We start from the raw sequence: 27,072 nt of genomic DNA, 5'->3' as shown, positions 1-27,072 counted from the left end.
TCCATCCACCCATCCATCCATCTTCCATCTGTCCATCCACCCATCCATCCATCCATCCATTGTCCATCCATCCACCCATCCATCCATCTTCCATCTGTCCATCCATCCATCCTTCCATCCACCCATCCATCCATCCATCCATTGTCCATCCATCCACCCATCCATCCATCTTCCATCTGTCCATCCACCCATCCATCCATCCATCCATTGTCCATCCATCCACCCATCCATCCATCTTCCATCTGTCCATCCACCCATCCATCCATCCATCCACCCATCCATCCATCTTCCATCTGTCCATCCACCCATCCATCCATCCATCCATTGTCCATCCATCCACCCATCCATCCATCTTCCATCTGTCCATCCATCCATCCTTCCATCCACCCATCCATCCATCCATCCATTGTCCATCCATCCACCCATCCATCCATCTTCCATCCGTCCATCCATCCATCCTTCCATCCACCCATCCATCCATCCATCCATCCATTGTCCATCCATCCATCCTTCCATCCACCCATCCATCTATCCGTCCATTGTCCATCAATCCATCTACCCACTCATCCATCAATCCTCCATCCATCCATTCATCATCCACCCACCCATCCATCCACCCACCTACCCATCCATCCAACCAAGGTACCTTGGGTCTTCAGCAGCCCTCAGAGATTCAACTGTGTTTCAACCCCCTAATATTATAGCTCTGTGAAACTCAGAAAGCCCTCCCATAGTTCCTTGGTATTCCCAACCTTTCCTTCTCCTCTCTCCTGCTGTGTCTGGACAGTCCATAGTCCAATTCACTGGTGTGAACACAGAGGCTTGCACCATCATGGTTTTTTTTCTCTCTAATTCATATGCCTCACTTATTTAGTTTAGTAATTTTACATAAGATGGGGGGGAGCAAAGGAAAGAACAACAGCATGGAGTCTTTGTCCTTCACCCTCTCCTCTCCCTTCCTCTCCCTCTCGTGTTTCTTCTGAAGATACACAAATAAATGTGACTTGCCACCCTCCTGGCCCCAACACACACACACACACACACACACACACACACTACAGTCTCATATTGAAAAAAATCATGCCCCAGAGGCTAACTTTCCCCCAAGTTAGGTGGTCAAAACAGTTTTCTTTCTTTTTTTTTTTTTTTAAGATTTTATTCATTTATTTGAGAAAGAGAGAGCACAAGCAGGGGGAACAGGAGAAGGAGAAACAGACTCCCCACTGAGCAGGGAGCCTGATGTGGGACTCTATGCCAGCACCCCCGGGGTCATGACCTGAGCAGAAGACAGACATCTAACCAACTGAGCCACTCAGGTGCCCCCAAAAACAGTTTTGTAAAGAAAACTTCCCGAAAGAAATTCTAGAAAGAAAAAGGATTCCCCCTCACCACTGTGTGTTATTTATTTGTATATATTCTATCTTAAAACCCCAACCTTAAGGCATGGCCTGGATGGATGAGTGAGAGATGGGAAATGACAGACAGGCGGGTGAGTCATCGTCCCTAAAACTAGGGTCACTAGAAAAAGAGCACGAGAAACTTCAGCTATTACAGTTTTATTTGTCTTTCTATTTTTTTTTAAAGATTTTATTTATTTGACAGAGAGATCACAAGTAGGCAGAGCATCAGGCAAAGAGAGAGGGAGAACCAGTCTCCCTGCTGAGCAAAGAGCCCGATGGAGGGATTGATCCCAGGACCCTAAGATCAGGACCTGAGCTGAAGGCAGAGGCTTAACCCACTGAACCACCCGGGCGCCCCTGCCTTTCCATTTCTTAAGCTAACATTCTTGAAGTAAGGACCTTGGCTTGAGATTATGCATTCAATCAGGTTTAAGCAAGAAGGCGTGTATGAGTTATCTCTTGGTACATAACAAATCATCACCAAATTTAGCTGCATTGGACAACCAACGTCCATTTTCTGAGGGCCAGGAATCTGGGGGTGGCTTAGCTGGGTCCTTCCAGCTTCAGGTGTCTCTTGAAGTTGTGTGGGTGTTGGCTGGGTGGAGGTCACTGGAAGACTTGAGTGCTTCTGGGTGGGGGGCGCTGGCTTTCAGCTCCTCATGGCATGGGCCTCCCCTCACTGCGTCCTCCAGACGGCTCAGGGGAGAGGGAGAAGCCCCTTGTGTTTTGGGTCCTGGTTCAGTGGTGGAAGGGACAGCACATGGGGGTGGTGGTGGGCCATCTGGGAGGTTGGCTGCAGCAGGCACAGACTTAAGGGCATGGGCTCAACCTTATGAGCATTTGCAAGCAAGAGGCCAGTGGAGCTGAGCTGAGAAGGCAGGCGCTGAGATCTCTTTCATGGTCCCACACGGAAACTCAGACCCCTGCCTGCAGACTTGTCCCTCACATCAGCAACAATGACGACAACAGCAACATATTTCACAATAATATATATACAGTGACCGTGACTGACAGGGCTCACACTTCCTGTGTTAAGTGCTTTGCAGAAGTGATTACAACTAATTCCAAATCACATTCCTACTTCACAAATGAAGAGATAGCTCGAGTGATATTGAGGGTTTCCTGGCTGGAGTTTCTTTCCGTGGAATGTCACTGGTCCCTGTGTTAGGTTTCCACGTTCTAGCTCTGGTTCTGGCTCTAGGGTCTGGTTCTTTGGAAGGCATGGGAACAGCATCCTAAATTAGGGGGGGGATATTCAGCACAGCGGGCAAATTGATCAGCATGTCAGCCAGAGCCAGCCATCACTACGTGAAGCTGAAGACTTTGCCCTAAAGCCCCCCTCAGTAAACCAAAGTCCGCCTGTGTAGACAGCATCTAAAAGGATTGAAAGTCTCACGGAAGGTTTTCTCTTGGACACTGGCATTTCAATATACGCAACTGTTCTTCATGTTGAATTTCCCGTCTTGCGGCTTGCCTTCCTGTGACCTGAGGAAGGGGAATTTTGGAAGGTGACTCGGTAGAGGAAAGGCCTTTCAAACATACGCCCAGCTCCTTTTGCCAACAAGGGAGACAGGATAAGAGCCGGAATTCCCCGGTAAAACGTTGAGAAATCACTTAAATACCAAGTATTTCATCCCACTCTTGTATATTTTTGTCTCATTCCTTCTTTTTATATTGTTTTTCGTATTCACCAGGCTGGCAAATAAGAGTGGATAAGCAAGAGCCTTTTCCAAGATGGGAGGGATGCTCGCTCACTCATTCAACAAACACCATTGAGCTCTGGTGTGCGGGGAGCTGTGCTGGGTGGTGGCCCTATGTGGAATTCACTCACCATCCTCTGACTATAGTTACCGAGTGTTTTTTTAGTTCCCTGGCACCCTGACAGATGCTGTGAAGGTTTAAAAAAGAAGAAGAAGAAGAAGAAGAAGAAGAAAGAAAAACAGAAAGCAAGATAAGTGAGTCAAACTTCTCCTTCCCAAAAGATCTTGAAATACCCCTGGAAAAATAAAATTAACACGAAACAATCAAGAAACATAACAAACCAGTCATTCCCCCCCCCCCCCCCCCCCCCAAATAATGGGACTTTTTTTTTTTCTTATTATGGATTCTTCCGTGTTCTGCACATTCCTAGAAACTTCTCTCGTGACAAAATGTAGAAACGACCCCTGAAGGTTAGTCTCAAGACAGTGCTGAAGCATGTGTCTTTGTGGGAGCACGGGGCATACACACAAGGGGTTAGAGTCTGGGGAGGCCTCTCAGGGGAGGTGTCAGGGCAGGGCTGTGCCAGCAGCAGGTGCATTCGCAGGGGGCTGATTTCAAGAGCCCGAGGAAGCAGGGTGAGTGAGAAGGGCGTGCTCTGGGCCAAGTCCCCCCCACACTGACCTGGTTGCACTCCGACTCAGACATTTCTCTGTGTTGCAGACATTTCTCTGGACTTTCCCTGAGAAAGTCCAGAGCTGAGTTGGATGCTGTGATGGGCTTCAGGCTAGGCCAGAATAAGGTAGACGTAGGCCAGAAACCATCTTAGCTACATATATACAGTGACCTTAGCTACAAGGCCAGACTAGAGAACTTGGCTTCCCATGAGATCAAAAGGGGTGTCTGTGGCAGGAAGCACAAGCTGGGGATTTGGTTGTGCAAGTCTCTTAGTGAGTTCCTCTGGGGGCCAGCCCGCAGTGGTGGGAGGGGAGGGGTGAGGGGAGCGGACATAGGGCTGGCAGAGGGAAAGTGACGCTGTGTGATGCTGTCCTACCAAAGGCCTCGGTGGACCCCTTGGTGCATGCGGGTGTTTCTGCTTCTTTGTGTGCCCATCACTGGGTCCAGGCTGCCTTGGGAGATTTTGGGGTCACCTTGGGGGACAGCAAGGTGCAGTATGGACAATCCCCGGAGAGGGCTGTGAGCAGAGGGGATGAGTCCTTCAGTCCCCAGAGCAGTTCCTGGCTGTGCAGGATTGAGGGGAGGGGGGCACAAAACCATCATCGTCCTCATTGGGTTTCTGGAAGTGGCTTCTCCAGGAGGCCAGAAGCACATGCGAGGAAGGTCGGAGGGTGAACGGCAGCTCGGCACAGTCTCTGATCCTGAGGTCTTCGTCTCCCTCACCTCCGCCGACCCCTCCACCAATCTGTGTGTGGGACGAAGACCCGCATCCCAAATGACTGGCCCTTGGCCGTGGTTGAATACATCCGTTTAAGATAAAAACTGGTCAGGGGCGTGCCAAGAGGCGCAAAGCTGACAACCCCGATTCCTTGTGCCCTGCCATGGGCAGCAGCCCTCCCCGCTCCTGCTGGTCAGGCTCAGCTCCCCTGCCGACAGAGTGACTCTGTTTCTTGCCAAGTCTTTCGGCATGAGCCCCAAGAGCCCTAGCTGGGCCATTACACACAGCTCAGTAGTTCTTTTGTGTGTCCCCTGGTGGGAATGCTCTCCACCCTGAACCTGGACCCCTAACCCTGAAAAACCCAGAATCCAAGAGGTGGGAAGCACAAAATCTCCACAGTCACCGGCAGTGGCGGTACAGCGGGCCACCACACTACGGGTTCCTACCGCGGAGCTCCGAATGCAGCTGGCTGGGCTCCATAGGTGGATCGGGGTGGATCCAGATTCTCCCTCCTCTCTGCCTCCTCCCTCCTCCAAGGGCAGGTCTGTCCCAGGAGCAGCCAGTTCCATTCCCACATGGGCCAAGCACGGCCATTTTGCTCTTCCCAAATTGAAGGAGAGGTGTTGCCCCTTATCCCATGCAGCATGTGCAGCACCCTGAGCGATGGGGCTGAGGGAGCTGCACCACTACCTCCCCTCTCCCCACACCAACTCTAGGCCAGCCCAGCACTCCTTTGAGGTGGGGGCTAGTTTTGCCTCCAGTTTGCTCATGATGATGTGAAGTGCAAGGAACTAAAGAAATAGCCAAGAATGGAGGGGAATGTCCCCCAAGGGTGTTTGTGATGCAGAGCACAGATTTTTTTTTTTTACCTGGTGGGGCCTGGGGCAGGGCTGAGGAGGGGCAAGAGGGAGGGGTGCAGGCAGGTCTTTGAGCTACCTGACACAGAGCAGGAAGACCTGTGGCATCCTGGGACCCCTCCCCCACTGACCTGACTTCTGCAGGTCTGGCTATGCTGGGGTCCCCATCCCCAAGCCTCCCCCAGCCGTCCCGCAGCGGGGAGCAGAGAGCAAAGCATAAAGAGACTGCTTTTGTAAGATCGGGAGCTTATTTCTGCTTCCCCGTCTCTTATCATTCAAAGAAGAAGCAGAGAAGCCATCAGAAACCTTACTGTCAGGGGAGGGGGGCTTGGTTCACCTGCTGGCAAGGAGGCAGGGGAGGAAGGAGCAGGAGCAGGGGTTTGGGTGGGCACTGCTGTCCCGGGAACTTGCCTCTGCCCAGCTGGGCTGAGCTTAGCAAAGACTGGATAAGCTTGGTAATCAGTCAGACTATAAAGCACATATTGCTTGTGGATTAATTCGTTTACAAGAAGGGCTGAATTAAGCAGCCCCTGAACTTGATGGGAAGCATGAAGAGATTATGAAAGGCACTTAATCTCGGTTAGCACACTTAGTCCATAACTGCACGCAATTATCATGGCGATTGTCGCTGGAGGTCACACTGAATGGGCTTCACCCAAGCAAGGCCCAGTTCCAAGCGTGTGTCACATCAGGTCTACACGGCATTTCCCGGACCGTGTGAGGGATGACGGCGAGGGGAAGAGCCGGAGGAACCAAACTCGGTTGCCAGAGAAAAGAGGGAAAAGCAGAGAGAGCATCATAATATTAAAATTCAATAGAGAAGCATGAAAAACTGAAACCAGGTTGAAATGCTGAGCAGACAATAAAAATGAAGCCCCGAGGGAGACCAAACTCAGAGCATCACACAGCGAGTACAACAAACCTGTTACTCTTGGCTTCTTTGGGAACCGCACCGGGTCCCTCCCAGGCCATCCCCGAGTCCCCAGCATAGCTGCCTTCAACATGCATCGCACTGATCTCAGATCTCAGGAAAGCATGTGCTAACTCGCTTCTGAGGATTCGCTTCTAGCCTGACGGCCAAGGAGTCAGCCAGCCGTGGAGCAGGAGAGGAGAAGTGTTGGGTAAGTGCAGTCAGTTCATGCGGTTAAATGTTTTCTGGATATATATATCACATCTTCTTTATCCACTCATCTGTTGATGGACAAAGAAGATGTGGTATATATACACAATGGAATACTATGCAGCCATCAAAAGAAATGATATCTTGCCATTTGCGACAACATGGATAGAACTAGAGCGTATCATGCTTAGTGAAATAAGTCAAGCGGAGAAAGACAACTATCATATGATCTCCCTGATATTAGGAAGTGGTGATGCAACATGGGGGCTTAAGTGGGTAGGAGAAGAATCAATGAAACAAGATGGGATTGGGAGGGAGACAAACCATAAGTGACTCTTAATCTCACAAAACAAACTGAGGGTTGCTGGGGGGAGGGGGGTTGGGAGAAGGGGGTGGGATTATGGACATTGGGGAGGGTATGTGTTATGGTGAGTGCTGTGAAGTGTGTAAACCTGGTGATTCACAGACCTGTACCCCTGGGGATAAAAATATATGTTTATAAAAAATAAAAAATTAAAAAAAAAAAAAGAATCAGGAAAAAAAAAAAACAAACCCCAAAAATGTTTTCTGGATAACCCTCCCCGGTCAGGGCTGTGTGGAACCAGAGGCGGGGGCCAGGATGGCAGGAGCACGTGCTCTGTCCACGATTTCCAACCCTCGAGACGGTGAGGACATATTATGGCCGTTCATTGAGAAAGGACTTCTCAGGAATGGTTTTAGAGCTGGTGGTTTTCCAGCACTGGGATTCCCCAGGGAGTTCTAAAAAGACAGCCAGATGCCCCGCCCTGTCCCTCAAAGATTCTGCCCACCTGGTCTAGGGTGGGCTGCCCAGGTGACTTTCTGGGGGAGCTGAAGTGGAGGAAGGCGGGCTTAACTGTTGCCTCCCTGTGGTGCCTTTCTGCTAGCAACGCTGGGACTGACCTTTTGTTTCACAATCAGCAGGTCTGGGTTCTGAGAATTCGCATTTCTCCCCATTCCCAGGTGCTGTCAGACTAAGGCCCCCACTTTGAGAACCACTGTGGTCCCATCCTGCTCGTGGGCCCTGATCCTTCAGCTTTCTGATGGTGACCCCGCCATGATCAGCGGCCCAGAAAGGTGACTGGCTGCTGTCCCAGCTCCGTTGTCGACCACTTCCCAGGGGCCTCCTTGATTTGCTCCAAATTCGCCTGCTCTGCTCGGAGGCGCTCTGCCTAGCTCTGGTCTCACTGCTCCACTTGGGTTCACCAGAGGCAGGGGGACCCATCTTCACCTCCGGCAGGACTCTGGGCACCAAATAATGGACCATAGGTTGTGCTTCTCTCGTTTCTCCTACTCCACTGTGCGTGGCCTGGGGCCAGGGATCCCCCGACACAGGTGCTCGCTTACATTGGTGTGATGTCGTGGAGCTCGGGGTCTTATGGGGCCTGTAGTTCAACCCATCCCCCCGCTATGTAGCACTTCTCAGATGGAGCTGAGGAGTTCAAAGAGAGGGGAAATCTGGAGGCACAGGACAGGCCAGTTTTGGGTCACCCATGAATCTCTGAAGGTGCATGGTGCCCTTACCAGCAGCGGGCACTGTGCTGACCGTGGGTGCTGCTGTGAGGTCAGACACCACTGAAATGACTCTGAGAACACAGGGGTGCATGCAGAGGAGCCCGGAAGGCTTCCCTTCACCCTCAAGCAAATGCAGGCCAAGTGCATGGAAACAGGTGTATATAACTAACTCTATCTTAATCTTGGGACGTCAGAAGCACGAGGGGAGCCCAGGACTGATGGGAAGTGTGTGGGTTAGCCAGTTGGCAAAGATCCTCAGATGATGTGACAATGGAAGCTTCTGGAATTGCTCCTGTCCTCTCTTCTAGGCAGCAAAGTCTTGTTCCGAGACACACAGTGAACTCCCGAGCTCTGTTCTGGGGTCATGTTCACGGACTCGATGTAAGACTCTCTCTTGTAACAGATTCAAGCTCTTTCTGAAAGCAGACCTCACAAGGGCTTTCTCACAGTTTATAAATATTGGCAAATATGATGTTGGGGAGAATATCAGAATGTCAGTTTCAAGTTAGTAGCTTCTAATAAAAAAAAAACGTGTGTGTGTGTGTGTGTGTGTGTGTGTGTGTGTGTGTGTGTGAATAGTGATTCTTCTGGCAGATTGCAGTGGAAATGACCTCCTCCTAACTAAATCGTACCCATCTGCTATGGACTGCGTTGTGTCTCCCAAATCCAAATCCAACTGCGTTGGAAACCCCAGTGTGGTGGTGTTAGGAGTTGGGCCCTTTGGGAGATAGTGAGGGCTAATGACAGGAGAGTCATCGCGATGGGACTGATCCCCTCATAATGAGGCCTGGGAGCTGCTGGGAGCAGAGCTCTCCCTAGAGAGGAGGCATACTCGTTCCTTGACCTTGGATTTCCTGCCTCCCCACACATGAGGAATAGATGTTCAAGCCCCAGGGCCTGTGTTTTGTTACAGAGCCTGACTAAGGCACCATCCTGACGTGTGGGGTGCCGTGGCCAATTCCTCCAGGTCTCCATGCTGGCCCGTCAGAGACCCTGCGTGGGGCCCTGGGCTGGGAAGGACTGGTCAAGCGTCTCCTGGCATATCCAGAGTCTGGAAAGTGACCCAGGCCTTTGGTTAGTGCACGGTCTGCAAGATTGAAGGGCCCTGGGAGCGGGGTCAGCCGTTTGGCCACCAGTGCGGGGTGTCTGGACACCCCAGTGGGTGGCCTTGGCGGTGGAAACAGCTCGAGACTCAGGCTCCACACAGGCCCGGTTCAGAAGGGAGCACCGTAGCCAGAGTCTTTGTATTGCATTTGGGCTAGAGTAAGTGGATACACAGACGGGGAAGGGTCCTGGAGCATGACAATGAACCACGTGTATTTCTGAGAGCTTGCTCCGTGAGACTTCCTCACGGGGTGCCTTACCCTTGGCCGTGCTAAACTGAAGACTCACTGAGATTTGAAAATGTAGAAAGGCATGGGTTGTTTTCCGAATTTTAAAGACAAAAATCATTTCTATGCTAGCTATATTTCTGTGAGCTAGAAGGTGCAAAGCTTCCAACAATCTATTCTACAAAGCAAAACCAAACACAGATAACACAGTAACGCAGAAACCAGAAAGCAACGACCAACCTCCGCCGGGGGCACAGATGAAGACATTGTGAATAATCCAGAGCGCCTGAGTGCAGTCTGACTCCTCTGGACATAGTAGGGTCAGTGCCAGGAGTGATGGGATTTGTTCCATGCTTGCGAACCTGCTCCTGCAGCTGGGGGGCGGGGGACCTCCACAGTGCTCCAGGTGCAGGACTGCGGGGTGGGGACCTCCATGGTGCTGGGGCTGCCGGGACTGCACATGGGGGAATCTCCGTGGTGCTTGGGGAGCTGGGGACTGTGGGAGTGGGGAGCAGGGTCCCGGGAGGGTTTTGAGCAGAGTGAGGTGGTTTGGTAAATGGCTTCATGGTGTCCCTTTGGCTGTGTGGAGAGGAGACTGATGTGAGGGGCGGAAGGAGCTGAGTGACACATTAGAGGCCAAATAAGGGCCTCCCAGTAACATCCGCGTCCTCAGCCCCGAACCCATGGACATGCTGTTTTACACGCATGGGGCCATAAGGCTGCCCGTGGCATCAGATTGCTAATCTGCTGCAGATGATGAATTTGTACTGCTTTTAGCCATGAGGTTCGTGGTGGTTTGTTACCGTGGTCACAGGACAGGATACATGGGTTCGCCAGACCATCACTACCGTTGGTAGTGGCTTGGACCGGTGAGGTGGCCGTTTGGGTGGTTGGATCTGGGGACATGCTCAAGTAGCCTCAGCAGGACTTACTGATAAACCGAATTTTACAGGAGTCCAGAGGATGAGAATCAAGCTGATTCTCAGTTGAGAGGATGAGCTCTGAATTTTTGCGGAGAAGCACGGATAATTTGGTCAAGTCCTCTGCAGACTGATCTCACCTGTCTCCTCTCCCCAAGCACCTCCAACCCTCATACCCCCGGAGCAGGGGTCTGGTCTGCAACATGCCAGATGGGCTCCATGGACAATTTTCCAAGAGCTACACCCTAATCTTGGCCTTTTCAATGTTGCCACACTGATGAGAAGAGTTATAAAGAAAAAAAAATTAAATTACGGAGTGACAGCATCGCCTCCCTGACTGTGAAGGAGAACCTGTTGAGTGTCCTTCCCCCTCTCATTCCAAGGGAACGTTCGTGGGAGCACCTGGTGGGAGAGGTCAGAGCATTTCCATCAGTGAGGATGCCAGAGAGAGAACTAGGTCCAGGAGTGAGGGGCAGGGGCACAAGGGGTCGAGTCGCTCGGGTGGACTCTAGGGAGGATTGTCTTTGAGGACATCTGGAAACGCTGGCCCTATGTTCAGATGCACGGATGAGAACATCCTTTAACACCCCTCTGCAACCCTCCTCCTCTCGACCACGTAAGGTCTCAGATGCCCAGCCTCTTCTTCCACGCCAAGGTGCTAAAAATTGAACGAGTCTTCTAGAGCCTCGGAACTGTGCACGTAGCCCCTGGTGATGTAAACAGTCTTGGCCAGATACAGAGTTCTCCGCTTTCTTGACACTACTCTGCCCTATACGCTCTTGTGAATGTTGGAGCAGACTGGCCAGAAGGAAAAGTCTATACATGCTGATGGCCGTGTGACCATCAGCCAGTGTGACCAGTCAGCCACCCGGGTCATGGAAGGATGTTTACTCTGATAGCGGTTTCCTGAGGGGTATACCTCTTTGTGCCGTTCCTTCCATAAACCCAAAGAGGACCACTGACACTGTGCTCTTGCCTGTGAGAACATATAAAAATACATAACACCCAAGGCTCGGTTAGATGTCTTATTCTGAACGAACATTTGGGCAACTGGGTCCCATTCTTTCCTAACAACACTCTGGTTTGTCAAACTGTGTTTGCTGGACTTTGATGTTGGGCAGGAACTAGTCTGGACGGTCCACTCATGAAGTCACGGCGAGAACAGCCTTCTGGTGGCCCGAAAAGACGACAGAATTGAACTCTCCTCTGCGCATCCCTGGGGGGCAGATTGCCACCACGCCTCCAGGAGAGGAGCCACACAGGAAAGGAGAGCTTGGGGGGTGCCCAAGAGCCACCTGAAGAGGGGCCCGTGGTCAGGAGGGTGCCCGTCCCGTCTGGCCCTGTTTACAAACTCTCCTGGGCTCTATCCTTGGAGCTGTCTCTCTCCTAGATCCATTTCAGGAAGAGCAAAATTGGAACGGTGGAGGAGTAGAAGACGGTGAGGCCCCTAGAGGGGAGAGAGTCCAGTTAACTCTTCACCATATTTGCTTTATTCTTCTGTTAACTCAAGGACTCGGTGGTGGCCTGGCCTATTGTCACCTCTATTAGGGACATCAATGGAGTATCAGCCCGGTTTCCCCCGCATTTCCATCAAGTTATGTCTCTGACCCTTTCTCATGGCTTGCCACCTCTCTCTTTCACCCTGTAAGCTCTGCCGCTTTGACCACGTCTTTTTAGTTTCTCTGTTTTCTTACCTTTTTACATTTTGGGGTTCTGCTGAGCCTGGGGAGGCTGCCCCTCGCAGGGATAACTGGTTCCTAGAGATAGCACAGGACCCGCCCGCAAAAGCAACGTTCATGTGCCCACCAACCAAACCCGAGCCAGGCCCCTAGCACCTGGGCTCTCACGGGGCTCGCACACTTTGGGTCACTGTCCACTGGCCCTGGTCCCCCACCCCAAGTCCTCTGCAATCATTCCAAGTAGCCAATCCCCAGTCTGCTTCTTTCCACAGGAAGCACAGGCTCTCTCTGCTCATGTTTCCTGCCCCCTCTGCCCGCGGACTGGCCCTGGTATGCCCTGTGGGGCCCTGCACAGAACCGTGCTCCCTCCTCCTGGGGACCACTAGGAGCAGACGATCATGTCCACGACAGTCTCTGCCTGATCCGTTGGCCTCACCAGAAAACAATAAAACCTACATTTCAAAATACTCTGGCATAATGCGGGGCGCATTAGCAGTGCTCAGTAAATATTTGTTGAGTGATTGCCCACGAGATGGGCAGCTGAGTAAGCCAGGGTTGTTGAATGCAGCTACCAGAAGCCTCCAAGACTGGGCAAGAAGATGTTGCACAGAAGGCCCGCTCCACGGCGACCAGACACCAAACCCAAGTGTTATGGTCAAGGTTAATTTCATATTTCGCTGATGTTTGCCACGTCCTCTAGCCAAACCGACCAGACCTCAATCAAACTACACAAAGGTCCAGGAACATTGCAGAGCAGAAGGAGGACGTGCCCCCAAATTGGCTGCCACTCCGTGACACTGAAAAATGCATTTCCCCTTCCATTCCCAGATCTATTCATCATTCTCCCTGGAAATGGGTGTCCCCCAAGATTGCACAATGTTCCGTGGCAGTCCTCACTTGGGTGTCTGCTGGGACTTGGATCTCTTCGTCTGGAGCCTAGAGTGTCTTTCACTTGAGTCCACAGAGCCGTCTCTGCCCTTCCAAGGGGGGATGACTCCAAGGTTAAGCCCTTTCCAGAATTGCCAAAGTACCTAAGGACGCCACGGCCGTCTCTAGAGAGACATCAGGCAATGACACCGTCAAGTGTGACTCGTGCAGCTGCCAGGAATCTAAAGAAGTCATTATCTTGCACAAATAGTCACTAGGAAAAAAAAAATCACGAGAGATCGCAGAAATAAAGAATCCAACACCTGTTCCTAATAAAAGCTCTTTTAAAAATTAGTACTAGAGGGATACTTTCTTTTTTTTCTTTTTCTTTTTTTTAAAGATTTTATTTATTTATTTGACAGAGAGAGATCACAAGTAGGCAGAGAGGCAGGCAGAGAGAGAGAGAGAGAGAGGAGGAAGCAGGCTCCCTGCTGAGCAGGGCGCCCAGAGGGATACTTTCTTAACCTGATTAAAAAGTAGCCTATGGGGGCACCCAGGCGCCCTAGAGGGATACTTTCTTAACCTGATTAAAAAGTAGCCTATGGGGGCACCTGGGTGGCTCAGTGGGTTAAGCCGCTGCCTTCGGCTCAGGTCATGATCTCAGGGTCCTGGGATCGAGCCCCGCATCGGGCTCTCTGCTCAGCAGGGAGTCTGCTTCCCTCTCTCTCTCTCTCTCTGCCTGCCTCTCCATCTACTTGTGATTTCTCTCTGTAAAATAAATAAATAAAATCTTAAAAAAAAAAAAAGTAGCCTATGAAACCATAAACCGTGAAATTTTGATGAACTTTTCACCAAACCAGACACAAATTAAGGAAGCCCATAATCACCATTACTTTTATTTATTTTTCTGGACAGTCTGGCAAATTTGATACAAATAGGACAGAGAAACAGGAAGTCCTAAATGTTGTGAAGAAAGAGAACAAGTCTATTGTCTGCAGACTGGAATGCATCTGTAGAAAACTGAAATGGGTAAATTGGGGGGGGAATTAATGAGCTCAGCAGAGCAGATGAGTACATACATAAAAATTAATATGTAACTTACATAAAAGTAAATACATAAAAATTAATAGTTTGCCTTTATGACATTAAAAACAAGTTCGAAAACATGAAAAAACCTAGGATCCTGATTACAATAGCAGAAAAAATATGAAATGCCCACAAACATGCATATAGGACATTGTGGTCTCAGGGGGAACACAGCTGCCCATAAATAAGCCTGCTGGGGGAACTGAACAATGCATTTGGAGAAAGCTATAAAACTACAAATAGTTCCTAAGAATTCGAAAAGAACACTTGAATAGAATTGTCTTGGAACATCAGAATGTCAATTCTTTACAATTTAATCACTCTATTTCATGTTATTTAAAGCAATCATACCATGTGATATTTTCCTAAGTGGGGAAAAAAGCGTTCTTACTCCCACCTGGCAGAATAAACAAGCAGGAGTAGCAGTGAGTTAGGGAGGAGATAGTTGTAAGGTTTTCCGACGAAATAAACACACCAGGCGAAGTGGGTGTAAGGCAAGGTTTATTAAAGGTTCTCTCCGGTGAAGTTTCAGGGCCCAGGTGAAGGGGAGCCGAGAATGTTGCACCGGGAGGAGGTGGGCACCCTCGGGCGAGGTTCCGCAACTCTGGAAAGCAGAGTGGGGGAAGTCGCGCCCAAGGCAAGGAGGAGGGGGCTTTTAAGGGGTTTTGGGGAAAGCTCAGGGGTCTTTTGGCAAGATTCCATTATTCGGATATCCTGCCTGCTTGTCGGGATCCCATTGGTCCACAGGAGCCCGGGGCGGGGGTCTCAGATTCCTGCTTGGGCCTTTGTTCTCCTGTCCGAGCTCAGGTCTTGTGGCGGGAACTTTCGCCATCTTTGGTAGCCCTTCCTGCCAGCCCAACAATACTAAATTATTAGTTATGAAAATTCAGAGAGCTGAGGGAACGGATTGTCTGCTCTTGCAATGAGCTATCACGGTGTTCTGGGCTCTCCCTGGCTGTGTCATGCGTTATAACTCAGCGAGGATTGGTTTGCTTACCCATGTGGTAACTGGCTGTCATCTACCCTGGGGCCCTCTGGAACCCAGCACAGAGCCGGGCACACGGCAGACACTGAAGTAATACTTGCTGGATGGGTGTATGGAAGCGTAAGAGGAAGCCAAGGAACACTTTGTATTCTAGATGAAGGATCTACTCTCTGATTAGGAAAGAGATTTTCTGCAATACACAGAACTAGGTTACAGGGTTGGGACTTCGAGAGAAATTAGTTCATCTTCACTTTGTATCCTAAGTTCCACACCTGATTCTGCATGCAAAGCTAAATGCTTGATGGAATAAGGAGGCAAATCTAAAATCATTCAAAGCATGGAAAAAACAGAAAAAAAGTAAGAGAGATTTACCAGCCTTCTAAGCTTGGAAGAGAGGGAAAGACTAGCCTTGGCAATCTGAACTTTAAAGGCAAGAGCAGGTCCAAGCCTCAGTCACACACTCAGACCTAAGCAGATCCCTAAAACAGACATTTCTCACCCCCAAGGGAAAAAGACAGAATTGGCAGGACACACATGTCCTTTGAGATAATACAGTACCAGAATGAGGGGAGGAGGGAAGGGGTTGAGCAGGGTCAGCGCTGGCTGGGCTCTGTATCAGAGCAAATGAATGTCTAAGTTTTAGTTCCCCTGTTTACAACTGCACAAAGGAGCTGACGTGGGTTATTTACAGTCAGAAACACCCTGATGGCCCTCAGAAGGGACCAGCTACATAAATTAGGCTGCTTCTGCTCTCTGGAGTAACTTGCGGTTAAGATGAATGTTAATGAAGGTAACGTTGTGGAAAAACGCTGACAGCAAGAGGCTGAGCAAGAATCTGCCTTTGTGGTGTGTCTATGGTTTTGTAAGATAGACAGTTCCACTTACCTGCAGAAAAGCCCAGAAGGAAAACCACTGACGTGTTACCCAGCGCCGTGTTTGCGAAAACAATCTGTGACTTATGTTCTCTTACCTTTTGCATTTCCAAGTGTTTAAGTGAGCAGGGAATATTTCTGAAATAAAAATATCCACGTTTAGAGAAGGAAAAACAGAGACACAGTGAAACATTTACTTTGGCAACATGGGTGTTATTTCCAGAGTCAGTCCTGCGCAGCATGACCGAGAAACTTCCTAGAGGGAGAAAAACCCTTGCAGGACCCAGGACTGAAGCTTGGACCCGTGAGCTGCTTCCTTGAATGTCAGAATCCTTCTGAACGCTAGTGGATTCACAGGAGGAAGATTCCGGAAGTGCGGTCCCTTGGGCCTGTTCAAGGGGGCAAGAGGCTTCCGTGGAAGAGCTTGGAGTATAGGAACCATGACCCTGTTAACCTTTGTTAGGTAGAGCACAGGGTGCCGGACGGTGAGCCACAGTCCCACGGAAGACCACGAGAGACACTGAAATGGGACCTGGAGGCAGGCCTGGCGTGTTTCCAGGGCTGCAGACGGCCGTCAGGGTGGGGTCAGGTAGGGAGAGGCAGGATCCTGGGCCTGAGGGTGGCATGGCTTGGGCTCCCTGGTCAAGGCCAGTTGGGCCCACCCACATCTAAAGAGTGGGGTTTGGTTCGGTCCACGGGGGTCTCTCTAAGGGGTGCGTAGGGCCTGCGGGCCCTGGGAGGAGGGCACCGCTGCTGAGCGCAGGCGGGTCCCAGGAGCCGCCACGCTGGTATTGCACCCAAACGTTAAATTTCCTTTCTTCTGTATGAGCCCCCAGATCGCAGATAAAATTTGCTTACTTAGCCACTATAGACTACTGTTTGAAAACTTCTAATCTATAGCTTCCGCTTAGAATAAAAGCTCTTTTTAAAAAATTTAAAAAAGCATTTTTGAAATATTTTATTTGTTTATTTGAGAGGGAGAGAGAAGGAGAGAGAACAAGCAGGCAGAGCCGCAGGCAGAGAGAGAAGCAGACTCTCGGCTGAGCAGGGAGCCCTATGGGGGACTTGATCCCAGGACCCTGAGATCATGACCTGAGTGGAAAGCAGATGCTTCACCAAGTGAGCCACCCAGGTGCCCCAGAAGCTGTTTTTTAAGTAAAAACCGTTTCTTTAAAAATGCTTGTTAAAAGCAATTATGGATGTTTCTCACGGCAGTATTAAAATGCTTTCATAAAATAAGTGGAATGATGTAAAATTGTACGGAAATATATGAACTAGCTTATTGCTCAGTTAGGATTCTGAGTTATCCTGATTCCCGAGGGTAGGAGAAGGGGATATTTAATAAGAAAGGGTCTGCCGCCACATTCGCTGGCATTGCCTTATTTAAAGCTCTCTGCAGTTTTCTTCTTCATTATTTTGCAAATGACTCCTCTGCTGTGTGGGATTCTGCCTCCGCCCCGGTATTGAATTGCGTGCTCTAATACGCAGGGGGGATTTTAATATTTCTTTGTTTGCTTGTTTTTGCCAGAGGAGGCCAGAGGATCCAGAAACAGAGCTGCGGGAGGAGAGGGGGTTGGGGGGCTACGTGGCTTCCTCATGGGCACTCGATGTTTTTATCTGCTATTTCTTGGATCCCAACTTTGGAACCCTCTTTGTGCATTTGGGACTCAGGGGCTGTGAGTTGAAAAGTGTCATCTGCGCCTTCCTGTGGCCCGGGTGCTGCACACCAGCAGCCAGCAAGTGCTCCAAGGCCGGAGCCGGCGAGCTGGGGGAGGCTCGGGCCGGAAGCCGGAAGATCAGCGTTGCCAACGGTCGTTGTCAATGTTGGGAACCATCAGCATCTCTTTGGGGCCAAGAAACAGTGCGGCTCAAGTTGGACAGGGGGTTGTTCCTCTACTTAGCTCCCAGGCCCCCATCTGAGGGCCATGGAGGCCCATCTAGGACCCTGGGACATCTGGCTTCTGCAGGGAAATTCTGCGGGGGTGTCCTTGGTGTTAGCATCCTTCTACAGGGCGTGGCTTCAGAGGGGCCAGGAGCCCTGGTGGGGAGCCCCTTGGAGATGCCCCCTGCTCCCCTGGGAGTCCAGAGAGACTGGGGGTCCTCACAGGACCGGTTTCTGCATAGGCAGGTGGGCGAAGGACTGTGCTTCTTCAGAACAGACAGGTCTGGGTATGCAGGAGACCCACACAATCAAGAGACCTCAAGGCCCCCACCACGGAGGTTTGAAGTAGTAAGCACTGATCTCACATCCCAGCTCTGACACAAACCACCATGGGTGCGTCTGAGAAACAGCCTCACTAGCGGTTTGAGGGGCTATTGTGAAAGGATGGGTCTACGGGAGGCCGGCTGTAGCAGGAGGTGGGGGTTCAGTATGAGTGTATCTGTAGCTTAGAAAACACTGCCTTAGCCAGCGCCAGGACAGTGCCACGGCACCTCATGGCTCAGCTGATTAAGCAGCTGACTCATGGTTTCAGTCCAGGTCATGATCTCAGGGTCGTGGGATCGAGCCCCACCTCAGGCTACATGCTCAGGAGAGTCTGCTTGAGAATCGCCCTCTGCGACCTCTTCCCTGCTCACACCTGCTCTCTTTCTCTAAAATAAATAAATAAATCTTTAAAAAAAAAAAAAAAAGAAAAGTGAGAGGTATCTAACAGACAAGTTTAGGCATCCTTATAATTTGCCTCTTACACATTTTCAGACGTTCTGCTCAGTGATCCTGTGCTCTTGGTTGAGAAGCTTTTGGTTGGAAACACAGCAGAGCAGACATTGTTAGTTCTTGAGGGGAGCACCGCACCCCTGCTTTAGCACGTGCCTCCCACGCCCCGTGAGGTTATGATAGGCCAGTCCTCGTGCTTAGGCTCCAGGAGTCAGTACGCGGCCCGGACACTAAGAGTGCATCTCTCGCTGGAGCCCCGTGTGGGACAGAGATGCACGGGGTGAGAGGCTGAGCTAGAGAAACACAGACCATGCTGGCCAGTTGTGGTCGCCCTTGGAAACTACCTTCCCAGCTTGTCCTGGGATGCATGCAACCGGTCCCCGCTCCTGATACTGTTAGAGTTCAGTTCATTTGCTCAGAGTAAAACATGTCTTGGCAGACAGAGTGGTTTATAACTTACACCACGGAGAAAAGATGTCATTTGAAACTAAAACTATAGAGTGTGTGTGTGTGTGTGTGTGTGTGTGTGTGTGTGTGTGTTTAAGATTTTATTCATTTATTTGAGAGAGAGAGAATGAACTGGCATAGAGGCAAAGGGAGAAGCAGGTTCTCCACCGAGCAGGGAGCCCCATGTGAGGCTCAATGCTAGGACCCTGAGATCATGACCTGAGCGGAAGGCAGATGCTTCACCAACTGAGGTCCCCAGGTGCCCCTGCAAAGCAGCCTTTGATGTTAAAGGGGAGGGTGGTCTCGAGGTGATGGTGTTCTGAGTTACACCCCTTCCCTGGCAGGAGCTGGCAGGGCCCAGGAATAGCAGATAGCTCATCTGCTGGGTGTAAAAATGGTGGATTTGAGGGCTGAACTTCTTTGCTAACAAAGAGGCAGAAGGTTCCAGAAGACAGCAAGCCAAGCAAGATGGTAGGAGGCTCCAACTTAAAGAGAAAGTGGCCAAAGAAATTTTGAGAATAAAGGTCACATGTCTGATGTTAAATAGTTTACATGGTTTCAGGCAACCTCCATTTCCCCATGGGAAAGTCGGCTGAACGAGAATTCCTGGATGGCTGGGTGTGTGCATCTGGGTGCGTATGTCCGTGGGAGCTAAGGGAGGGTGTGAGGCCGTATGTCTGGCAGGATGTAGTGTGGAATCGGGATGGAAGATGATTAATAAGCTAAGCCCCTTCGGCAGAACAGGGCAGGCCCACCGCCCCTGGAGAGATGGGGTGGGATGCAGGCTTGCCTCCATGTGGCTTCAGCGGACATCTGGCTACAGGCCGTACCCTCACACTTCACGTGTGCACTGTGGGGGCGCAGAAGAGAGCGGGGACGCAGGCAGGCAAGGGCCTCGTGCACCTCATCTCCATGGTGTCACTGCCCCGTGGCGGCTGGTTCTGAACGGATGGAGCTGACCTGCCCCATGGACTGCAGATGGCAAAGCCTAAAACACAAAAGTTTTCCTGCTTCTGCCCTGGAGGTCAGAAGAGCCCCATGAGGGTAGGTCAGCCTTTGGCTCAAGGTTTAAAGAAGCCGGAGGTGAGGTTGCACTGCCCATCTCAAGAGAAAACAGGGAAATCTAAACCAAGAACGGCAATGCCTTCTGAAAAACAAACAAACAAACAAACAAACAAACAAAAAACAAACCTTTGGTGAGAGAATATCTTAATTCTCTTCTTTCTTGTCAGCAGCCTCTGGGTCAAGGGTAAAGGGCCCTGGTTTGGGCCATTCAACTGTTACAGGTCTCCACCCTGGCTCCCTAACACACGGCTTGCATGACCATGAGCCTGACTGAGAGATGCCACCTGGTTTGTAAAGAGAGCAGGATAACGCCCAGCTCACAGCACGGCATGAAGGGTAAACCATGTCCTAATGCTCATGGCATCTCAGAGTTTTACATAGTCCCCATCCATGTCATCCACACCCTCCCCGCCACCCCCAGTGTTTTGCTGTATCTGGGGCTTTTGGTGGAGGGCCTCACACCAACCAAGCAACCTCAAGGTGAGTTGTTTGCTGCAAAACAGTTCTAACTGTCCATTCTGTGGACAGATCTGGCCAGGAGAGGACAGGCCGATGGAACACGTGTGGGTCCACTCGGAGTCTCCGCATTATTCTAGGAGGAAAGGACCCACCTGGCTCCCCAGTAACCCCCCACCTTCTGATCCCAAAATCCCATACTGGGGCCTCAGCGTGTGTGTGGATAGAGGGACCAAGCCATAAAGGGCTTTAAGCCAGGCCTGGAGGTGTCCCGGTGGCCCCCCAGCAGAAAGGCCCCAGCAGAAGCCTGGAGATGATTTAGGACAAATGACTTCCCTTGGGTTTGTGGGAGACTGACCTGGGAACTGGTTTGCTTGAATATATTACGTAATATATTACGTGAATATGGGATTGCTGCTTGAACCAGGCAGGACCCCACTGATCCCCTGCTGGGGAACCACCAGCCTACTGTGTGGAAAGCTCTTCCCAGACAAAATGAGCCCACACCTGAGACACTAATGTGACTAAGAGGTCGGCCACTGGGGCTGGAGCGTGTGGCAGTCCTCCTCACCCCCTCCTGTCTCCTGCCGGCTGCTGTCCTAACAGCTCCTGGCAGTGAGGGAGTTAGGGGAAATGCAGCCCTGGAGTGAGGTTCAAAGTCTTCTTCAGCCTTGAGAAAGTCACTGTCACCGTGATTAGGCTGGTGGCGCTGTGGGCCGAGCCCTGGCTGAGCGCCCTTTCGCCTTGTCAAAGAGACCCTATTCCCCAATGGTTGCACTTTCCTCCCCATCTGAGAGATCTTGAAACTGAGGCCCTCAGATGTTAACTCGTTGGCCCAAGACAGGCTCATCTGGTCGGCCAACTCCAAAGCCTCGGCGCCGTCTGTGCTGGCTTGCTCAAGAAGATCGAGGGAAGCGTTGCTCTCACTGCCAGCCCCTCCCCCGCAGCTTCTGGTCCAGTGGGTCTAGGCGGGTTGGCGGGATTTGGGATCGGATAGGTGCTTCCTGTCATCAGGGCCTTCAAACCCCTCCCCCACAGTCCTAAGCTGTGACACGTGGAGGCTGAAATGCAGACACATGTGTACACGGAAGGCCATTAGGCTTCCCAAGACGCGGTCCCTGTGAATTCCCACAGAAGGGGGTGGAAAAACCCGAGTGGGACAATAGCTCCGATTCCTCTGGGCCTGACTTGATTTCTCAGGGCTGGAGACGGAAGACACAGGCCAGTAACCAGGACGACGGTAATGGCGCGGAGTTAGGGTCATTAGCTGCCGTAGACAACATGTCGCAGATGCCAGAATGACCCAACGGAACCTCCAAATGACAGAGGGAAGTAGACGTCTTGGGCCGGGAGGCCGTCGTGCACCAGGTGGTGGGGACGTTGGCAGGTGTGTGTCGCTGTCCAGCCATGCAGCCCGAGTGGCTGGGACATCTGTCCTCCGAGGGAGTGTCCTTCCTCCGGGCTGCTGGACAGGAGCACAGAAAGCTAGCACGTCACGGCATGACAGGGACAGAAGATGTAGAAAACCCTTAATTTACATTGAAATCTATGAGAATTTCATGTTGAGGCAATTCAAAGATTAAAACAAAGTCATAAAGCATTTATTTCCAGGCAGCTAGCAGGACTATCAGAAATAGAATCAGAATGAAAAGCGTTGGGAGCCAAGGGAGATTTTGTCTAATGTTCTGAATGGGCATGCAAAAAAAGGGTGGGGGGGGGAGAAAATACGGAAACAAAGACAAGAAAAGAAAAAGAGGAAAAAACAAAACAATAGCGAAGTAACTTAAAAATAGAAAAAAAAAATTCTGATTGGGATGACGACTGTTTGGTCCTCTTACCATACAGACAGTCTTTTCTGCTACTGTGTGTCTGCTACAGGAATTCTTTCCGAGTTAGAAGACATATATGTTAAGATCAGGTCCAAATGTATATGACAGAAATAAATAGATAAGCAAGCTGTGGCTTCAACAAGATAGTTCCCTCCATCATAAAAGTAGTCAGAGGGAAGTAGTTCTGAGCTAATGCGGTCATCTGAGTCTCGAGAACCCAGGTTCCAGGCTCCTTCTTCCGACCTCTTCCTCCTTCAGCATTTGGCTTCTGCCCCAAGAAGGCAGCTTAGCCTCCAGCCGTCACGTCCACCATCTAGTCTGCAAGAATAAGAGAGAAGGTGGCAAAGTGGTAAAGTCAGCTGTTTTTTAGGGCTACGGAAATTGCTATGGAACACTCTGCTTCCATCTAATTGACCAGCACTTAGCCCCACGGCCACAGCTCACTGCAAGGGAAAGGGCAAACTGGTCTTTGGGTGCATGTACCAGCTAAAAGTGAGGGATTCTATCAACAAGTCAGAAAGGGCGACTGCAGAACGGAGTGGCAAATTATAGTTCTGGCCATAAAATGCAATGTCCTAGCCAAAAGGGGATGGCCTCAGACCCCTGTGATTAAGTAACCAAGAGGATCTCGAATAAGCCTGTCCTTTCTTGCTGCACTCCCTCCCCTAGAGTGGGGAGCCATCTCCTGACCCTCAGCCCACCCCCACGATGCTCCAAGCAGATGCCCTGGAAGAACTCTTGCCACGAGCTCTGGGAGGCCGCCCAGGCCACTAGGTCTCACTTGTATCACATGAGCAAGTCGCTGGTTCAGAAAGTAAGGGAGCCCCTGTGTACCGCAAGGTGTATTCCAAGAGGCAGGTGCTGCCCTGGGGACCTGCCTTGGGGCCATCCCACAGCTGTGTTCTTCTCACATGGAGGCTTCCTACTGCACCCTGCTGCTCTGCGGTCCGGAACCAGCACTCCCTCCAGAGTAGACATATCTCACCTGTCTTCCGACCATGTGCAAAGACCGATTGTTCAGCCTCCATCTGCAGGGCTGATAAGCAGCAGAGGAAGAGGGAGGGGAGACCACACAGCTCAGAGGGCTGGGTTTGCAGGTTGGTAAGAACATTCAGTGAGCCTTTACTCCATGCCAAGCACCATTCAGCATTTTATATACAGTCCTCACGGTAAACTTGGGGAAAGATTGACCCATCATACCCATTTTACAGAGGAGAAGACAGAGGCTTAAGGAGGCTATTTGCCCAAGGCAAAGCCAGCTAAGTAAATGGCACGGTCAGGATTTGAGCCCTAGGCCCTCCTGATGTCAGTGCCCACAGTCAGTGCCCTCTAACCCCTACACTATGCCCTGTAGCCTTCGGAGGGAGCTCTGCAGAAAGGCTCCTCCCTTCCTGATGCCCTTCAGCAGGAGGTGGAGCCAGAGTGGAGGCACCTGACCATGACCACTGACCACTGACCACTGTGGGGCAGCAGGTTTCATTTTGCCTTGTCACGCCGGAAGCTAGGCCAGACTAGAGCTTCGGAGCAGAACTGGGCAAGCTAAGTGCCCTGAATAAGACTCTACCCTGTGTGAGCTTCCATGTGGTCATTTTATGCCTCCTTCCTCCCCACCTCCCTTTGCCCTGCTGCTTCCGAGCCGCTGTCAGCGCTGCTAACAAGCCGGCAGGGGATGCCAGGCGAGGGATCATTTACTCCCCTTCTCCGGCAGCCGAGAATATCACCTCTCCAATGACAGACACTCTCTTCCTACAGAGGGAAAGAAGCAAAAGCAGGCATCCTAATGAGGGGCCAGCTGGGGCTTCCTGCCGGAGGAAGCCTTCCTTCCAGCGAGAAGGGGGGCAAGGGGCTGGCCAGTGGCTGGGGTGGCTGTGAGCGCAGGTGCCGCTGCCCACGGGCTCAAGATGCACCTTCAGACCATCAGGAATGGCCTGGCTTAGAAAATTAGGTTGATAATTGCTTTGGCTGTTGTTGTTTATTGAGTTTCTGTATTTTTTATAATAGTTTTTTTTTTTTTAAATAATAAAGTTCGCCTGTTGTGTTGATGTAGCTGTTTTCCTCTTTGTCTACGGCCGGTCATAGCTACAACTTGCTGGTGGTTCTGTTGGATTTAGACCCGTGGGCAGACGTCATCAGAAAGGCGCCATGTTCATAACAAATGTCTAGTCCGGGCCAGAAGGAAAAAATGAACTGGTTGATCAGAAGATAATATAAACTCTTTCTGGGACCTTAAAGAAATTACTCCTACAGTTCTTTACAAAGGGTCCTCGGTACTATAGTGACCAAGATGTCTGGTAAGAGCATAGTCTCACGCTGAGGGTTGCCAGCTTTCAGCAATAAAAATACAGACTACCAGTTAAATTTAAATTTCGGATAAGCAATGAACAACTTTTTAGTATAAGTTATGTCCCATGAAATATTTGGGACGTAATTTATACTGAAAACTTGTTTGATACCATGTGATCTCACCGATAGGTGAGAAAATCAGTCGTGGAAGCAGACAGTAGAGCGGTGGTGTGAGGGGCTGTGTGGGTTCTGGGGAGACGCTGGTCAAATGTACACGGTTCCGGTCCTACAGGATGAATGAGTTCTGGGATCTACTATGCAGCGAGGTGATGACAGTCGATAATTCTGACTTGTATGCCTGAAATTTACTAGGTATTCTCACATACACACAGAAAATGTGGTGGACATGCCAGTGAGCTTGGTGAAGATCATTCCACAATGGATACATACATCAAAACATCACGTTGTACACCTTAAATATATACAATGTTTCTTGGTACACCTTAAATATATACAATGTTTCTTGCCAAAAAATCAAATTAAAATTTTTTTTAAAATTTGATGTTCATCTGAGATTCAGATTTAACGGGATTTCCATATTTTATCTCACAGACCAACTCACGGTAAATAGAGCTTTGAGACTCTGAAGGTTGCTTTTGTTTGTCTAACATCTTATTTTTCTCCAAACTCCGTATGCACAGGGTCGGGGAGGTCCAAGATCCCCTTGGCAGGCTGCAAAATCTGGGCAGTTCTCTGTCCCTCTCTCCACTTTTCCCAGCTCAGAGGTGACAATTTCTAGCTCCTCTGGCTTTTCTGGCGAAGGTCGTCCCATCTCTAAACGTTGGGCTTGTATTGCTGTGTCTTGATGTCTCAGTGTCTGCTGCTACGTGCTGACCTCCTTCCACAGAAGACAAGAACATGAGGCTTCCCCGTCCCGCTCAGGCAAGCTTCCCTTCTCTGCAACCTCCCAAGATCATTTTATGGTGATTTTGACCATTTCCATTGTCAGGGTTCACATCGCTATGACCATGCGAACCCTGTTCACCAGCCCAGCCAAATATATCTCCTTCATGACATGGCTCTTTAGGAGTTTTGAGGAGAGAGCTAATCATGGTCTTTCTTGCTTAGGTTTTGAAAGTGCTCATCACTAGCTTGTCTCAACTATGGAAACTTCTCAGTTATATAAACCTTTTAAGACACTCACACATACCAGGCATTCAACTTCGTCTTCCGGGGGGCAACCTGCCTCCTCTTCCCTTCTCCGTCGTGCTGGGGTTGACCTGTTGGCTGGCTGCACAGCCTCACCTGGGGTCTCCCTTGTTCGCCACTGGGGACATTCCCATGGCCTCTCCTGCCACATCACCTGCTCCCTGGAGGCAGTGTCTCCTATTTCCCGGGTGGCCCCCTTGTGCCCATGGAGAAGAATCCTTGCAGCCCTCCATGGCCGCTTGTTGAGGGAAGAGTGAATGGCCCACAGAACTACCGTGTGGGATGAAGACCAGCCCCTTGGACGGCTGCCATGGCCTTCACTTTGTTTGTGGTTCCCGAGACAATCTCTGGATCCTGCCTCTCTACCCACCTTCCTACCTACCCCCTGCAGCCCCTCACCCTCCGTATGAACCGTCAGGGCAAACAGCACAGGTCAGCTCATCGATGAGTGCCCCACGGGCTGGGTGCTGCCCCGGGTCATCCAGCCCCTCACTTCCTCTCGAGCCCAGTGGCAGCCGCACCTCATTATTGACTCTGCATGTCCAACCTCAACGGTCTCCCCTGAATGAGCAAGGAGCCACGGAAATGTCAGGAGCGGTAGCAGGCGAGGTGATGGGAATCCATACCCCTCTCTTCTTCTGGACGCTTGTAGTGGAAGCAGTGGCTGGGTCCCAGTTTTGCGGGTGGGGAGACTGAGGCAGAGAATCCACATCTTGGCTGGGGAGGAATGTAGAGAATTGTTGCTGGAACAACGTGATTGGTTGAGCCCTGGAGCTCTGCTCACGGCTCACACTGTGTAGCCTGCAAACCGTGCTCAACCAACAGTCTCGATCAACACTGTGGATTTCCACCTGTTTGGGGAGTTAGCTGTTCAATACACCTGTTCATGTGGGATGCTGCTCTGCTCTACTTGGAGAGAGGTATCTCCATGACACTGATTTCTTTTTTTTTTTAAGATGATCGATTGATTTCTGAGAGAGAGCGAGAGAGAGGAGGAGGAAGAGGAGGAGGAGGAAGAGGAACAGAGGGAGGGGGTAGAGAAAGAATCCCAAGCAGAATCTCGAATCAGTGGGGACTGAATGAAGAGCCTGATGCGGGCTCGATCCCACGACCCTGAGATCATGATCTGAGCCAAAATCAAGAGTTGGACACTTAACTGACTGAGTCACCCGGGTGCCCCGACACTGATTTCTTTTCAGTAAATAAGCGCAATTAGGAAAGTTTTAGCTGCCGTGGGCTGTTAAGTCCCAAGTGTAAAGGAGCCATTGGTGGGTGTTTAGTTCTGCACCCAAAGAAAAACTGGGTCTTCCCCTTAAAGCAGACTGGGCAAAATGGCCACAGAGTCCTCTGAGGAAAGAGGAAGGACAGACTAAAACCAAGAGA

The sequence above is a fragment of the Mustela erminea genome, chromosome 17 (assembly GCF_009829155.1).
Source record: "Mustela erminea isolate mMusErm1 chromosome 17, mMusErm1.Pri, whole genome shotgun sequence".
NCBI lineage: Eukaryota > Metazoa > Chordata > Mammalia > Carnivora > Mustelidae > Mustela > Mustela erminea.
This window is presented reverse-complemented; position numbering follows the sequence as displayed.